The following is a 17502-nucleotide window of genomic DNA, read 5'->3' on the forward strand; positions in this document are numbered from 1 at the left end:
CTTTTTCTGTTTTCCTGTTTTCTTCAACCCACTTTATGCCTTTTCCATTCAGAACTGTGCTGCTTCCTGCTATATACATATATACATACATATGTATATATGTATACATATATACAAGTATGTACATACATTCTGGCATGTATACATGCCATAATACATACTTGATGTCTCATCTTCTGCCTGTTTGATTAGTTAGAATTATTTAGCATATTCTATTTAACAGAAAAATGTTTTAAATTAGAATTGAGCTGTTTCCCTTGTAGGATGTGTATTCAGTGATGAGCTAATCCTAGGGAACAGAACTGATTGATTCAATTTTATATAAGTTCACCTGCCAATCACAAGCAAATTCCATGTAAGTGTTGCTTGTTAATTAATCTAATTTACATTTTAAGTAAGGAGATGTGAGAACAGCCAAGATGCTGGAGATAGATTTAAAGTAAATTCATCATTGTGTACAGTGATATATTGATGCTTAACATCTAAATATCAACTTAAACATAGATAAATACTGAAGTTTACTTAAAAGTAGTCCAAGTGAAATAACATTAAACTGATGTAAGTTGAGCAATATAAATCAACCTAAGGAAAAGAAAGGGCAGGAAAGCAGCTTGAATAAAGCAAATGAAAAATAAAGAAGGAAAAGTACAGTTGTAGTCAACTTGTTAAAACAACTTAGTACTGGGCTAATTCTACTCCCAGAGAACTCAGTGGGAATTTCACATCTGATTTCAGCAGCAACAAATAGGTGAAGATGGTCAGAATCTTTTTTACTCAGACAGTCTCATACAACATCCTAAAATACTTTGAGCTTTCATTGAATTAGATTAGATTATACATACATTGTTGTCATGGTTTTATAATTTTGTTATCCGTATTCCACATTATAACATCATGCAAAGCATGGGGAATTAAAGAGTTAATGCTCCAGTTCCGTGGACTGGCAACTTTCCAGATACCTGGATCTCAGAAGAGAGAAAAAAACTACACACCCCAGAGGACTTCATGTTCAGAGAGGAAGATAAGCCACAGGAGAAAGTCACAGGATCTCTCTCTCTTGCTCGCTGCCTGGCAGTGTGTGTGCGTGCTCCCCAGCATTCAGTTCAAAGTAAGGCTTTCGGTTTTGGACCCTCTTTCTCTCAATTTATTTGATTTCTTAGCCTCAATTCCAATTATATTTTCTTATACTGTGTTATCTTGCATTCCAGTATCATATTTAGTAAAATTAAGTTTTCCTCCTTAGATCATTGCCACTGTCCTGTTTTTGGGGCCAGCTCCCATCTCCTTACCCTTCCACTTCTCCCTTCCCATTTTTGGGCTGAGGAGTCTATTGGCCTTCTGCCTCCTGTCATGGGCACAGATTGATCTAGATAACTCTGCGACAAGTATGTTAAAAAATTACCTGATGCTATTAGAAGGTTATCAAGGTAAAAGAAAAAGTGGCAAGAAACTATTCGAAACACAACTTATTAAGTTAACAGATTATTTTAATGTGATGATAGGCAAATGTGTAAAAATCTTGAAGGACAGTGTTAGAGGGAGGTAGATATTAGATTTTTTTAATTGCTCTAATATATCCTAAAGCTTATACAGAAAAACTGAATAATATTTTAATGCTGAGTGTCAGGCAGGAGCCAAAACATCTATTACAATGTTATAATAACACTCATAACACTCTCTCTTCTATTCTGTGCTTATGTTCTCCTGCTCTAATACGGCCTAAAAATTTAGCAGGAGAGGTGAATCTCTGAGTGCATTTCTCCTTTGGGAGCAGCTTCAAAGCATAGAACCTGGCAGAACAAAGGCGAGGAGTATCTGGGATCCTACACTCCATTAACTGAAGGAGAGGAGCAGACAGCAGCAGCTTCTCCATGGTGAAGAAATCCCATCAGAGGACGGGATGAGTGGAGTATTTCTGTTGCCAAGTATCAATATCTTTCCTTCTGATATGTATTGTCACGCTGGAAATGTCTGCCTTTTGTTTTTAGCTAATGAGGAACTTGACAAACTCTTATTTCTGGCCTCTTCTCTAGCTGTTCTGAAAAGTTATAAATGATAGGATATAGATGTATTTATCTTTGTCTCCTATGAAGGGACGTGGGGATAAGTATCGCTCTTCTTTGTTTCAATGCCGTGATGTAGAAACTCTGGTTATCTGATATTCCTTGGAAGCCCTTTTTCTGTATCACATATACAGTCTGTATTTAGGCTGCAATTTCCTTTCAGCCTTTCTTATAACCTATAGGATATCTGCAGTGGATATATATCTACTTCAGTTAGAATAGCTAAAGGAAGGAACTGAAAAAGCAAGCCAGGATATTCTGTGCTCTCATTTATTGCCAACAAAATAAGGTGTAATTTCAGTATAATTGTTGGTAATATTTAAAGATTCTGTTAATTTCAAGTTTAAGTACAATTATAGCTTTCTTAGTGAAAGAGCAAGACTTTTGTGATTTTGACATTTAGTGAAAATTCTGATATAGTGTCCATTAGCAAGACTGCTTCTGGATGAGAAAAGTGTTTTAGTAATTCACTTGCAGGCAGAACTAAAATAAAATGCTTATGATTTATTTTATGGAAATTTGATGTCATTTAAATTACAGTCAGTGTGCGTAGCAAAATCATAACTAATTCCTTGCACATCAAAAATATGGAAATTTATAAAGAGCACAGAGAGTTCGCAGTGCTCATACATTTTTTCCAACTGAGCTATCAAGTAGCTAATTGTCCTGTTCTCTACTTTGTTATATTGGGCACGTCTATCAGAGTACTAATTTGATGGTGGCTGTGAAGACTGTGACTCCCAGCTCTTCATCTGATCCTAGATTTTCTGCGCACAGTGTGGCAGCCCCAAAAGACAGTACAGGCACAAAAGCCATATATTTTCCGCTGTACAGAGAATGTTTGCTCCTGGGATTGTTCTGAAGACAAAGAAAATAATGTTAGTGTCATCACAGAGGACTAGGCTCCACTGCTGAAATGCATCTAAAAACGTCTTAACCACTGGGAAATCCACTTTGAGCTGTAGTCATCGAACAAGCTGGTTTTCTGAACAAATAAATGTGATCAAAAACATTGGTTTCTTCCTAGTAAGACCAGAAAGAAAATAAAATGATAGCGGTTTTGTGTTATTATATATATATATTTTTTTAAACATTATAATTTGAGCAGATTCTGAATCTATGGCTCAGCAGTAAAGGACTCCAAGTTAGAGAGGTTACTTTCAGTGACATAATCAAAAGAATGTCAGCATTGTTCTGCAAGAATAGAGTTGTTAGCACTCTACTCAAATTCCAGTTTGGGTAATTACTTTGTCCTTAACGAAATTCACTTGCGGTTTCAAAGGGATGCAATCTTAAACTTCTGTTATAAACCACTGTATTAAATCACTGTAGCCCCTGTGGTTCACCCTACAGCTAACCTTGTAATTCATGGGTGTCTGCAAAGATTTTTGTATAGTATACATTCAGCTTGGGAGTCTTTTGAGATCCTTGTGAAGTGATATGTTTATATGACTATATAACATCACTTTCATGGGGTAGATAAAATGGGGAAAGTGATTTCTAGCTAATGCAAAATAGAAACATTATAAAATTTTCCAAAACTTCAAAGGGAGGGAACAGATCTTTTAGATATCTTTTTTTTTTTTTTAAAATTTATTTTTATTTTTTTAGATCTTTTTTTTCCTCCTTCATTTATAGTTCTTTCAGTAATTTGACCAGCATTTTTGTGTAGGAGGATGGAGGAGATCAATAGGAGAGAGAATGCTTGGGCAAAGAGAGAAACTTGCAGCATAATCCTCAACTGAAAGAGATGTGACACTGGTGAAGTCAGAGGAGTACTGGGCCTATGTCCTCTTCCGTCTCAAGGCAGGAAAACAACTGCTACTACTTAGAATTTTTTTCTCCTAGTCCTATACTGGTTGTTAATACAAAAATAAGTAAGTAAATAAATAAAGATTCCTGAAGCAAAAGCTGGAGCATTTGCTTCATTAGCTTTCAGATGAAAAAGGGGGAGAAATATTCAGACATGCATTCTGGACTGCTGATGGAAAGTATCCCTTTGACTTTGTTAATTACACGAGATTGAAAAGACTTTTCATTCCAAAATATCTCAATAGGCTAATTAGGAAACAGGATTCTCAGGCAATGCAAAATAACTTTCCTTTTATTTCTATTTTAGTTATCAGCTGACTACTCTTATTTTTCAGTCTAGAAAAAAAAAGATATTTTTTTCTGACTCTCAGGCTTTACCAATAGTAGTAAAAGTTATTACCAAGAGAAATACACAGGCTTGTATCTGCAGAGATGAATTTTTGCTATATTATTCCCAGATGCTTATAAAATCCTCCTTTTCATCGGATTCTATGATTTGAATGTATTAGTTTGCAGGTGTATAATTTGAATTTCTATAATCCTTACTGTTCTTGCCATTGCTCGTCTTTTTCTTTTTTATCTTTTTTAATTTTTTTTTTTTTTTTTCAAAGCAGTCCCTCCAGAATGTCTTCTGAGATAGTACATCTGACTCTTACAGGTGGTTTGATGCAGTTCTCAACACGCTCTTGAACAGTGAAATCTATTTTGTAACTCCTGTTGGTAAGTATTAATGATACTTAGCTTTTTCAGTGTGAAAGCCTGCATCACTAGACAACAGAGGGGATTTAACACATTTGTGAGTTTGCAATTTTAATGCCAAGGGTCCAAAATAGGATACTGAGATGATGAGAACGAGCTCCATTGTCTACTACATAAAGATTGGTTGGAGATACTAATTAGTGGAAAATGAATCCAGATGAAATGGTGAAGCTTATTATCGTCATACATTCTGTCAGTGTTTTATGGATTTTTGGTATTTTTCTCCTCTTGAAAGAGTGTTGTCAATGGTAGAGCTTTCTTGGTCCTTGCTCAAGTCAATGGCAATATTGCCGCTAGCTTAAAATCTAAAATCTTCCCTTTTCATGTACTTAAAGGAGCAACAGCTTTGAGAACAAGTGTTTTATAGCAGGTATATTAATTCAACCCATATTCTCCCCCAAACCGAGGAAAGCAAAAGATCAAATTGGGTGGTACATCAAAAGTCTACTGTAAAATCAGTAATTCTTTTGAATGAATGGATTCAAGTGGCACACGTGATGTTCTAATAAAAGAATGCCACCTTACATATATGTATTATGCAAGGACAATATTTCAAACTCACTGGAAAAAAACAAAGCTTTTCTTTTTACATTGTGCTACCTAGACAATTAAAAAAAGTGACACCTACTGCTTTCAGTGCTCCAGTTTGTCAGCAAGTTTGTCTCATTGTCAGTGCTAGTTTCAGAGCTACACTATGAATTTCAAAAAGGTTATTCAAACTGTGTTACAAATATAATGAATCTCAGTTTTTAAAGCTTTTAATATGTTGTACAAACTTCTCTCTTTCTAGGTTTCGTCCACAGATTTTACTTTTTTTTTTCCATAAGCTTTTTTCCCATATAGTAAGAAAATTTTGGAAAGATCTACTGCTATAAACCTGTCTGATTGTCTTTAAGTTTGCATAACTTATGTCAGTGATGTTATTTCTTTGGATCTGTCCATCTGTAGACTCGTCTGCTATTGAACAAAAATTTCCATTGCTTCCCCTGTAGAAGAAATTCCTTTCCCTATTTGGTCATACATTTGTTTGCTTTCATCTCTTCAGATCATTCTGGGTGTATGCTGTGATTTTTAAACTGGCAGTTTTACAGGTGTCAAAAGCAAAGTTTCACTCCTGGCTGAACACCAGTAAGGTAGTACTGAGCCACTGAGCACAGTGCAGTATTCTTTGTCCAGTATAGTTTAATGACCCATTTAGTTCATTTTCCTTTGGGTGTGATTAGCTCAATCAATAAACTAATTACCTCTAGCAATGCTTGATATACGTCTGTGCTTTTATTTCATCGCCAACTTCAACCATATTTCTCTTCTGGACTAAATTGTGCATATTACTACAATTTCTTTTCCATTTAACTAGTTTTCTCTGCCTATTGATTCCCCAAACAAGCTGCCTCCATTTTTATTTTTTTTAATATGGTCAGCTGACCAAAATGGGAAATGACTGACAATCAAATCTATGTAGTCCTTTAAATATTGGCAGTACACTACAATCAAAATATGTCATGCATCTAAAATGGTGGATAAACTTAGCATTATGATGAAGTGAAGGCTTATTAGAAAGTGCAATCAAATTGCAATGGAACCAAACTGCAATCATTGAACAATAATTATTTTAATATGCTGCTTTGCAGTGACCTTTGCAGAAATGTCCTAGGGATTTTGAGAAAAATGGTACATTTCAAAGAATGCTGTTTGAACTATTGTAGTTAATTGTATTTTGTTATGGCATACTCAATGGAAAAAAACCCTGAATAATTCCAATAAAATCTTTTTCATCTTTAGAGTACTGTCTCTAGAACTCCTGCATTTCTGTGAAATTTATTTACTTAATTCCTAATGAATCAAAGTAGTTTTCAGAAAGAGATTAAACATTCATATAAAAAAATATATACTAGAGTGTATTACTTGTACTATTACTGTATATTAAGCATATAAAAATAAGACAAATTGCAATTACTGCATACTCAGTTGAAAAGTTTATTCAGGCAAAAAATACATTAAATACACTAAAAGTTGAAGAAAGGAAAATTCTGTCATAGATAACATTAGAAAACAAGGCTTGGAGTGATACACATACAAAAACAAACATCAAACAAACTTTCTATAACAAACACTATTTTAAATCTAATTTCTCAAGACTACAAATCTGTACTGCATTTCAATCAAAGATGGTGAAAGCCTGCATTTTATTCTCACAAGAAATCTCAGCGAGGAAAATAAAAATCACTTACTTATGATGTGATGAGTGATCTAGTGCTACTTTTTCAGATTTTTTTTAACCCTCATAGGCTTTTATAATCATAGAGTAATGTACAGGTAATTTCTTTTATTACTTGGCAGTTACAAAGAGCAGAATTCTAATATGAATCCCTCTTGTGCTGCTAGATAAGATGGAGATGCTGCACATGGGAATAGGAATACTGATAAATGACTTGTACCACAGGTGTGAGTACTGGATGATCAACTTAACCTTAAAGATGCCTGAACTGTCAACTTTGATAATTTGGTTTGTGAGGCAAAGAAGGAAATATCAGATAATTCTACTTACATCTTGGTTAGTTAGGTGCAGATTTTTATTATTATTATTGCAAGAAATTGCACCGTGTAATGTCTTTTATCAACTTAGCTTTACCTATACTATCAATAGGGCTACCTTAAAAGCAGTTTGACATTTGGGCTTCCCAGTATTTCAGAGTGGTGAACTGTAACAAGATACTTTGAATTTCCAGAACAATTTCAGTTCTTCATGCCCAATTTATGCTCATTTGTTCTTCTGCCACATTGCCCTTAATATGAAATAGCATCGCTCTGTTTTTGATGCTTTACTCCTTGATATGTCTGTAGAGGGCAATCATATCCAACCTTGGACTTCATATTTGGTAGGCTGAAAGCCTCGATCTTCCCTCCTGTAGTACTTATTTCTCTGTCAGTACTGTAGCCCTTCTCTGCCTATGTGGCAGTGGTGATCAGAAGCTTTTGCAAAATTCAGAAGTCCTTTGAGCCTTCTGGGGTGGCAGAAATGCTCCTTTCTCTCTGCAGATGTTGAGAAACCCTTGGCCACTTCATCAGTGGAAAACTGTCCTCTTTGAATGTGATGTTGGGGCCTTGCACCGGGTGGTGCAACTCAGCAGCAGAAATACTACTTAACAGAAATATTATTATATTGTAATTAATATTAAATGTTATTTACAGAAATACTATTTAACCACACCCAGAAAAAAGGTGACCTCTGAAAAACGTGCCTTGGGAAATGAAGGTAGTGGTCTGTAGCAAGAGATCTTTGAAGTAATTTTCAACAGAGTTTAAACAAAATTTAGAGTAATCTATGTTTATATAAGCCTTATACTATTCCACTCTATGTAGTGTGTATGTCCAATTAAGGATATTTGGTCTCCTCACTGTAATTGAAAATTTTGTCACAGATTAAGATAAGATCAAGAATTTTTTGGCAATCCAATATGAACTCATTTACAGCTTCTTTGAGACAGCAGATGCTCTCATCATTTCACCACTCTGTAACTCTCATCTGTCAGTGTGACCAAATTAATTCTGAAGATCACTTTGAAGATCACATGCTTATCCAGAGATTATGCATGGTGGTGTTCCAGACAAATTCAGAGAGTGCAGTGCAAGGATCTTACTGCATTTGTAGAAAAGCACTTAATAAACCTATCTGAATATGATTTCCCATATTTTATTTTTTAAAGAGTAGCGCAAATTATGCATAAAATTTTCAAAATTAAGCCCTTTAAAATGTCTCTTGTAATATTTTAATGTTTAATAATACATTAATGCACTCTGTAAATGTTATTAGCATTTTTTTAATTTGTAAACCAGAGAAAATAAAATTGAGAAAATGCCTCTATTTCAAATTACTTAACAGGACTGCGAGACTCTTTTGCTTCCATTAAAAACAACAAAACAAAAGAAATCAAGACCCATGAAAAATTGAAAAGAGGCCATTAAGTGTTATGTATTTATGTTTATAAAATCAAAGGTTTATAATATTCCATCAAGAAACACAGCCTCTCAGGCCATGGTACTGAACAGTCAGATATGCAGCATGATATAAAGTCAAAGGTGTATCTGCTTAAATTTAAATGTAAGAAAAATTTTGATTGCATGCCATCTCACTATCTGCGAGCATTTGCTCCTCTCATTTAAGAAATGCATTGTAATTCAGGAAGAATGTACTGTAATTGGGATATTTGGTGACCACATAGTGCCTTGTGCTACAGTCCATTTGATTTTGCAGTTCCTTGCAGACAGGCTTAGAATGGTTTCTGAAATTTCTCGTAGCCGAAGGAAATAATGCTACTATATGCTTTGAAGTGACTGAAGAATAATACAAATAGATTTGGAAAATGCTAGGAAATTTGGTGCAATTGTGATTGTTTTATTTTATGTTTTTAATAGCAAAACCAATTTTGAAATACATACGCAAAATATGCACATCCAAGTGAAATAAAATTCATATGGGAAATCAGACATATTGATGAAGAACTGTTTAATGATAAAGGTTTAGATTGGACATATGAGAAATACTCTAGAAATGTTATAGGAAATGGAAAAATAAGATTTTATATTTACATTTTATTAGAATGAATCAGCGTATAAAATTGCCTAATTGCAAAATATAAAAGAAAATATACTGTTTTCAACAGTCTGTTTAGCTTTGTTTATCACAGACATACTGTTATATCAACAAATGACTATGGAATTCATGACTTTTTATTCTTCTATTCCTCATATTTATTAGGATATTACTTTTAGAAGTGAAACCATAAATGTTTTCTTTCCCTATTCATAGACACCTCTTTGTTTTTTCATTCAATAGCTACACAGCCATTAAAACAATGAAATGCCCAATACCTGCAATGTATAGATGAGTATGTGCAATAAAGTATGCACCATGCATTGTAATTTACCTAACCATGCAACAAGCTGGCTTGGGATAAAGTTTGTATCAAATAGAGGTAAAGTGAAGATAAAGCATGTGATAGGAAAATGATCTCAAATGAAATAAAAAGGATATAACTGAAAGGAGAAGAAGAAAATCACATAAAATCACAGATTACTTGGATCTTTAAGTAGTAGGGTTCAGCCTGGAGAGAAGAAGGTTGAAGGGTGACCCCATTGCAGCCTTTCAGTACCTACAGGGAGCCTACAAACAGGGGGGAGTAAACTCTGAAAGTGTAGATAACAGCAGGACAAGGGGAAATGGCTTTAAGTTGAGGGAAGGAAGATTTAGGTTGGATATCAGGGGGAAGTTCTTTACAGAGAGAGTATTGAGGTTCTGGAACAGCTGTCCAGAGAGGCTGTGGATGCCCCGTCCATCCCTGGAGGTGTTCAAGGCCAGGTTGGATGGGGCCCTGGGCAGCCTGGGCTGCTATGAAATGTGGAGGTTGGTGGTCCTGCGTATGGCAGGGGGTTGGAGATTCGTGATCCTTGAGGTCCCTTCCAACCCTGGCCATTCTGTGATTCTGTGATTCACCAAAGGAAGGTTGTGCTTGACCCATCAGATAGTCTTTTATGACAGAATGATTGTGTTGGTGGACAAAGGGAAGGCAACTTATTTCATCTCCATAGACTTCTGAAAGGCCTTTGACATGGTTCCCCACTACATCCTTATCTCTAAATTGGAGAGAAATAGATTTGAAGGGTGGACTATTTGGTGGACAAGGAATTGGTTGGAAGGTTGCACCCAAAGGTAGTAGTCAATGGCTCTAGTACCAGGTAGAGCCTGGTAACAAGATGTGTCCCCCAGGGGTACGTCTTGGAATTGGTACTCTTTAATGTTTTTATCAGTGACATAGATGATGGGATTGAGTGCAGCTTCAGTAAGTTTGCTGATGACACTAAGATGAGCAGTACAGTGGATGAATCACAAGGAAGGGATGCCATCAAGGGACCTTGATAAACTCAAAAGGTGGACCCTTGTGAACCTAATGAAATTCAGCAAAGTAGAGTGAAAGGTTTTGCACTTGGGTCAAGGTAATCCCAGATACGTATCAAACTGGGAGAAGACCTCAGTGAGAGTAGCCTTGCTGAGAAGGACTTACATGTCCTGGTTGATGGAAAACTGAACATTGAGCCAGCAGTGTGTGCTTGCAGCCTGGAAGGACAACAGTATCCTGGGCTCCTTCAAAAGAGAGGTGGCCAGCAGTGCAAGAAAGGTGATAGTCTCCCTCTACTCTGCCCTTGCGATGTCCCAGCAGGAGCACTGTGTCCAAGTCTGGGGCCCCCAATACAGGAAAGATGTGGAGCTTTTGCAGAGGGTCCCGAGGTGGGCCACAAAGGTGATCTGAGGGTGAGAGCATCTCTTCTATGAAGATAGGATGAAGGAACTGGACTTGTTTAGCATGGGAAAGAGAAGTCTGTGGGGAAGCCTCATTATGGCCTTCCAGTATTAAAAGGGAGAAATCAACTTTTTACATGGGTAAATAGTGATAGGACAAGGGGCAATGGTTTAAACTAAAGGGAGATTTAGATTATATGTCAAGAGGAAGATTTTTTTTACTGAGAGAGTGGTGAGGTGCTGGAAGAGGTTGCCTAGAGAGGCTGTGGATGTGCTGTCCCTGGAGGTGTTTAATGCCAGGTTGGATGGAGACCTGGGCAATCTGATCTAATACATGATTTAGCAGATGGCCACTCTGCCTGTGACAGGAGGATTGGAACTTGAGGTCCCTTCCAAACTAGGCCCTTCCATTATTTTATGATTTATTTCTGACTAAAAATGCTTGTGTAAAGTCACTCTTATTTTCTGGATAATTCTTATTTCCTTTATGTCTTAGGAAACGCCAAATTGGTTTAGACTATTGGTCTTTCTAGTCTAGTATTTTCTTGATTAATCTAAAATAGTTTACAGTTTTTTTTTTCTTGTTATGCCTCTAGGTCTTAAACTGACTTTTGATGGTAAAAATGGAGATCAGAAGTTCCCAAGCACTTCCAGGCTATCACTGCATATGTTTTTATTGTGACTGGTACACATGATGAAAAGAACCCTCTTTACCCATCACCTTTGTAAGTAAAATAATTCCAGTATTGATGTGCATTTTTCTATCCCTTTGATCATGACTCTGAATCTTCCTTAGAGACTTGAGCTCCCTTTTCTGCCTGTTCTTGTAGCAATGAGCTCTGCACACATTATTTTGGAGGAGATGACATTTTAGATGGATATATGGTCAGTTCTTGACTGAAATGGCACATCAAGCAATTGATGTTTTTTCATTCCTTTCCTTTCCTGTCAAGTAGCTCAGTAGGCAGAAAGTAACCTTCTCCAGATCCTGTGTTTTAGTACCAACTAGTAATTGAAAGGAGATATGATCGTGCTTCTTGATTGCTTTCTTGCTCCATATCTGTGTTGCATTCAATAACTGTTGTCTTTAAAGGTTTCTATGGCAGCTGGAAAGAATATCTCCTCCTTTAGTATGTGATTCGCTTTGTGAAGAAGTGCTGGAATGAATGCTGCAGTAAGGGTGCACTTACTGCTCTCTTTTGAAAGAGTGGACTTACACTGGGGATAAGGCAAGAACAGACACCAGGGATGGCATGTCATCTCTATCACACTGTAAAACTCTTTAGTGTCTGTAGCCAGTTAGTATAACCATCCTTTTGCCCTGGATTAAATTTACGGCCACATTTAGGATCAAGAAGGAATTTTGCCTTGTGTTGTACTGTTTTAGTCTTCTGTAATGTACTATATGATCTTGTTTCCATTTTGCTGTAGGATATGTAGAAATAAGCAGTATCCTTAATCACTGCGGACTGTGGCATATTTTCATTTTAGAGGCTTTTCATCTCCTATATTAAAGGGCCTATTCTATGATCAGATGCTGGGTCATGTTTTGTTCAATGAGGGGTATTTTACAGCTTGAAGACTGGACACTGGGGAATCCTACATTAATAGTTCCATGTCAGCTGCATATTTGATTATACCAGCTCTGTATGTCATTAACTTAGGAAGTGGACATAAATAACTACTGCTTTGTAGCCTGAATTCCTAAGTGTGTCTGGAAGGATGGAGAGAAGGTTTAGGTAAAAGGAGAGTGGGAGGGAATGTGAGCATAATTCTGTGTCCTGACCTGGATTTTTGCAGTATGTGGCCTTTAACAAGAAAGGTGACTTCCAAGCCTATGCATTGGTTCTACTTCGAGTACTCAGAGCCTGAAAGTTGTCCCTCCCTCTGGCTACAGAATATCTTTTTCAGTGTCTTGTCCACTGACTTTAGGGGTTGCCTTCCAATTGTAGTCTTTGATTTTTATATTTTTGACACTCTGATTTAATGTTATACTACTTAAATTCAATTTTGGATGTCTAGATTTCATCAAGAGGAAAAAGAACATAAAATTAGATGTTTCAGCGCAGTGCTATTTAAATCCATCTTAGGTGCAGATTTAAGAGATGTCTCAAATATTAAGGGCTTTCATAATAATGAATTCTTCAGGAATATTCAGAACTGGGAGGAAAAAAAGAAAAAAAATATATATATATGTAGCCTAGATTTCTCTACCTCATTAAGCAGCAGAAATCAGAGCAAATTATTACAGTCTAAGCAAAGTATTTAGTTCAAAATGGACCTAGAAATTTGAAATTAAGTAAAAGCAAATTACATATTTTAGGCTTCTGTACTTTAAAAGATTAGTTACAGGTGTTTTTGTGTAATTACTTCATTCCTCTTTAATCTTTTATGATGTAGGTGACCTTGGGAAATACATCTTTTTTTAATGTAACAATAGTACGTATTTTAAAGATGCTGCAAAAATTTTATTTCCCATCTGTTTATTTCTATACTTTTGGACCGAGAAGCGAAGCTGCTGAGCATGATGAATACTCACACAAACCAGGTAATAAAGCAATTCTATTTTTTTACACTTCTCTTTTAGCTTTGTTTCATTCTGAAGTATTAAACAGGTCATGAATTCTAAAATGTAACCTTCTGTAAGTGTTGGTAATAAGACAGTGCAGTAGAGAGGCATAGCCTCTTCCCATGGGATTTTACTTTGTTTATGAATCAAGTCAGATGAAGTGTGGAATCTAAGATGTGGAATCTAAGGCATGAAATTTTTAGCTGATGCCAGCTGGCATAATTCCATTAAAACTAAAGGAAATATACCAGCTTTCACGACCCTACCAGCTTGAGACTCATTCCCAGTGGAAATAACATAGTTAATGTCAGTGTTTCAATCATGAGCCTTTTAGATCAAAATATTGGTATGACAAGGACAGAAGCTAGTTTTCAAATTCTGAGACAATTTGATATATTTCAGATTTGATACAATCTGTAGGTTCATGCTCTGTCATTCACTATTGCTTTGACTTAGATTCGTGTTTGAGCTTAGCGGAAAGTAGGAAACAAAGTTCCTAGTGACTGTACTAAATTGTGGGCTGTTGCATAGCCCACATAGGATGAAATCTGGTGTTCCTTAAAGACTAAGGCAGAGAAGGGGAAAATCGAATCTTTTCCCCTTCATTCCTCGTATTGAATTGTACTGCTGAGTCCTTGTCAGCAATATGACTGTTGACTGATGATTTAACCATTAAGTTTAGTAAAACCATTTAAGCTGATAATATGCATGTCAGCTTCTGTCATTTTACTTAAAGGTAGGTGTGGAATGCCATTTCCCAAACTGAATGTGACAAGAGCAAGTCAAATGCATGTATGACAATGCATAGATGGACATGGAAAGAAAGGGGTCAGCTTTGGATTTCTCTGGAACAACTTTGAAATTTTCCAAATTTCTGTTGTGAGCTCAGATAGTCCTATTCAAACAAAAACTAGACTCTTACCATAAAGAAATTGTTCTGCATGCTAATATGGAACTTTCTATGTTCAAGTTTTAGGCCATTGCTCCTTGACCTATCACTGCACAACACCAAGAAGAGCCTGGCATCATTCATTTGCCTCCCACCTCCCTTTAGATGTTTTACAAACATTTACCAGATCCTCTCTCAGTCTTCTTTTCCCCATGCTGAACAGCTTCAGGTTACTCAGCCTTTCAAACCTCATGTCTATGTCAGTAAATTACATAGGTTGCTCTGAAAGTAAAGCCTCCTATTTATTTCCATAGAAATTACAACTGATACAAGTCACACGATAACACTATTTGATAGAGCAAATTATCAGATACAAAATCTTGTTTTGCAACGCAGTTATCACCACTAGCTACGCATTTTCATTAGCAATGAGCAGGAGCCTTCATGTCACACTTGTAAAAATCTGCACCAGGGGAGGTGATCCACTGTTGTTATTTCCATTGCTGAAATGCACCACCCACCACCTCGTGCTCATAGCCAATGTTTGGCTCTCCATCAACATTTAGCCAGCGTGAATGAATGCCAGTGGATGCCATTTTTTCTATGTGGAAGAAATAAGTTCCATATCTTTGCTCCATATGCACTCCCAGGTCAGACTCACTTTGTCAGACTGCCATCTGTCACACAGCAACAGAACATAACAGAAGACTTGTGGGAAGGTTCAACCTCTACTGCCATATCACTGACATCCACCTTTGATATCGTGGGTCAAACTTAACGTGTGTCTGAAAATAAATTATCCAATATCTTTTAAAACATAAAATTAGTGTTCATTTCATAGCCTCCATAAGATATTATTTTTTCCCTGAGATTTATGTCTTTTGACTAGATTTCAGTTCTAAGATAGACAAAATTAACCTGTCTTCCTTACAGATTTTTCAATAAAACTTGTAATAACTGACTTGAGAAGTTATTATAGTGCCCTTTGCAATGTTGGTTACATCTGTATTGTAATTAAATTTTAGCTTAACAGTCTCCATATGATTTTCCATGTCAATTTTAATGAGAAACACTGATTGATCATAAGTTAAATAATGTATAGGGATTCTATATTTTACTTGGCAATATTCATGACAAATAAACAAAATAAAAAATGCTGTTCTAACTCTCCCTTTCAACATCAAGATAAGTGTGAGGGAAAGTATAATTATTTTATCCCTTTACTGGGACACAATAGCCCTTCATGAATCCTGCTTAAACAAGTTGCAAAAGAGAGTTTTATTTCAAAGGCAAACTTACTTCTCAGTTTGTATTCCCTTTGAATCCACGTACAAGCGAGTTTCTCATTTTTTAATAATGGAACTATTGTTAAGCAAGAAATCTCAACTGCTTTCCTTGCAAATGAAGAACAAAACTTTTCTGTGGGCTGGGCTGATCTGCCCCCTAGGCAGGCACTTGAAATTCCTGTTGGATAAAGCTACACACATTCCTCTACCCCTTTTAGCTGTAATAGTAGAAGTGCATGGAGTAGAAGCTTGTGCAAAATACGTTTCACTTAAATATTTGTTAAACATCACTGCAGAACTGTCATTCTCTGCCTTTCAAAATAGCTGTTCTTTTTCCTATGCTGTGTTCTTTCTGTTGAAGAAATTACTGAATGCTATCAATAACTATAATGCTACCAATACTATTTCTCTTGATTTCTTAGGCTTACTACAGTCATAAGCTCATAGGATATTCCAGACTGAAGGTGACCTCACGAGCTCTCAAATCCAATTTCCTACTTTAAGCAACCTCAGCTACAAGGCCAGACCAAGCTACGTGTGGCTATCCTCAGCCAGATTTTGAAAACCCTATAAAAATCCTATATAAAAGAAGAGAATAAGAACGATAAGAACTTGTGCAAACTCAGAAGTTCTTGATCTTGAAGAAAGTATAAATCTGTAGTTATCATATTTGGGATCTTAAAGTGTGCAATTTTTTTTCTTTGCTATAGTACCTGGTTATAGACCTGCTACATTTTTTTCATCCTGCTTTTGAACTTCTGCCTCCCGAGGCAATGAATTTAAGAAGTCTGCTTCTTGCCATATTTCTTTTAACTATTTTGACTATTGAATGGATTCACTGAGTGCTGGCTTGTTCTGTTTTGGATTTGTTGAATAAAAATTTGTTTTCTGCATTCATTCAGTCTTGTGATTTTGCAGACCCTCAAACATAACCTGTTATTTTTCTCTCCATCTGGAAGAATCCTAGTCTTTTTCACCTCTCCCTGTACAGCAATTATCTCTTCTCTGTACCTTTCTAACTCCATTACATTTTTCCAGAAATGCAGCGACCAGGACTGTCCACAGTACTAAGATATGTGTGGAGGAGCCTACTTATCCAAACCTTGATGCCTGAAGTCTGAAAGGGATAACTGTGTAAAATACAGCTTTATTATGATAGTACTAGAATTGAAAGGAACAGTAACATTTTGCTACAACAGCAGAGGAAATTAACTGTTGACCTTTAATGGTGATTGGTTGAAAATAACAACAGATGGATATGGTTTGTTGGGCTATATTTATATAATGGCTATATAAAATCACTGTGAGATGAAAAAGGAACTACCTTGATGAGTAGCTCACAAGATGCTTAGACTGGATTTCAATCTGATAAGCAAAGTCTGTGGTAAATGTTTGGCTGAGGATATTTTAAGGCTTTGGAGGACACCTGATGGCAGATCTGACTGCTGATGGGAGGGCAGAGAAGAGCCTACTAGAACCTGAGGCAAAGAAGTTGTGTGTGTGGAGCCTGTTTTGCACTGCTAAGTGTTTCATGCTCCAGCATTAAGAGTGTGGACCTTCTCCCAGACCACCAGAGGATAGTACACTGGGACGTGGCTTTCCTTGCATTGCTGCATTATGTGGCTGGTGGCCTGGAAGGTGGTGACTGCTGTAGAGACAGGCCAGCTGGTGCATGATAATGAACCAGCACACCTTCTGCTTTTATGAGTTGGTATGCCACCACTGTGTCTTAATACTGCTAAATACAACTAAAGCTTCAGTTACACACAAGCAGTAAGATTAGCAACACCATCCCTAGAATAGCATTTTATATAATCAGGATAGCA

The 17502-nt window shown here is 36.4% G+C and overlaps 1 long non-coding RNA gene across 1 annotated transcript; it reads left to right on the plus strand.

Annotated features, from left to right (window-relative positions):
• Nucleotides 1–3082: 3082 nt before the first annotated feature.
• On the plus strand, nucleotides 3083–16563 carry LOC146544396 (uncharacterized). Its single transcript, XR_014882766.1, has 4 exons — nucleotides 3083–4595; nucleotides 11529–11657; nucleotides 13443–13480; nucleotides 16099–16563. It is a non-coding gene; the product is annotated as an uncharacterized LOC146544396 (long non-coding RNA).
• The last annotated feature ends 939 nt before the right edge of the window (nucleotides 16564–17502 follow it).

This window comes from Meleagris gallopavo, chromosome 4 (assembly GCF_905368555.1).
Source record: "Meleagris gallopavo chromosome 4, MGAL_WU_HG_1.1, whole genome shotgun sequence".
NCBI classification, from domain to species: Eukaryota; Metazoa; Chordata; class Aves; order Galliformes; family Phasianidae; genus Meleagris; species Meleagris gallopavo.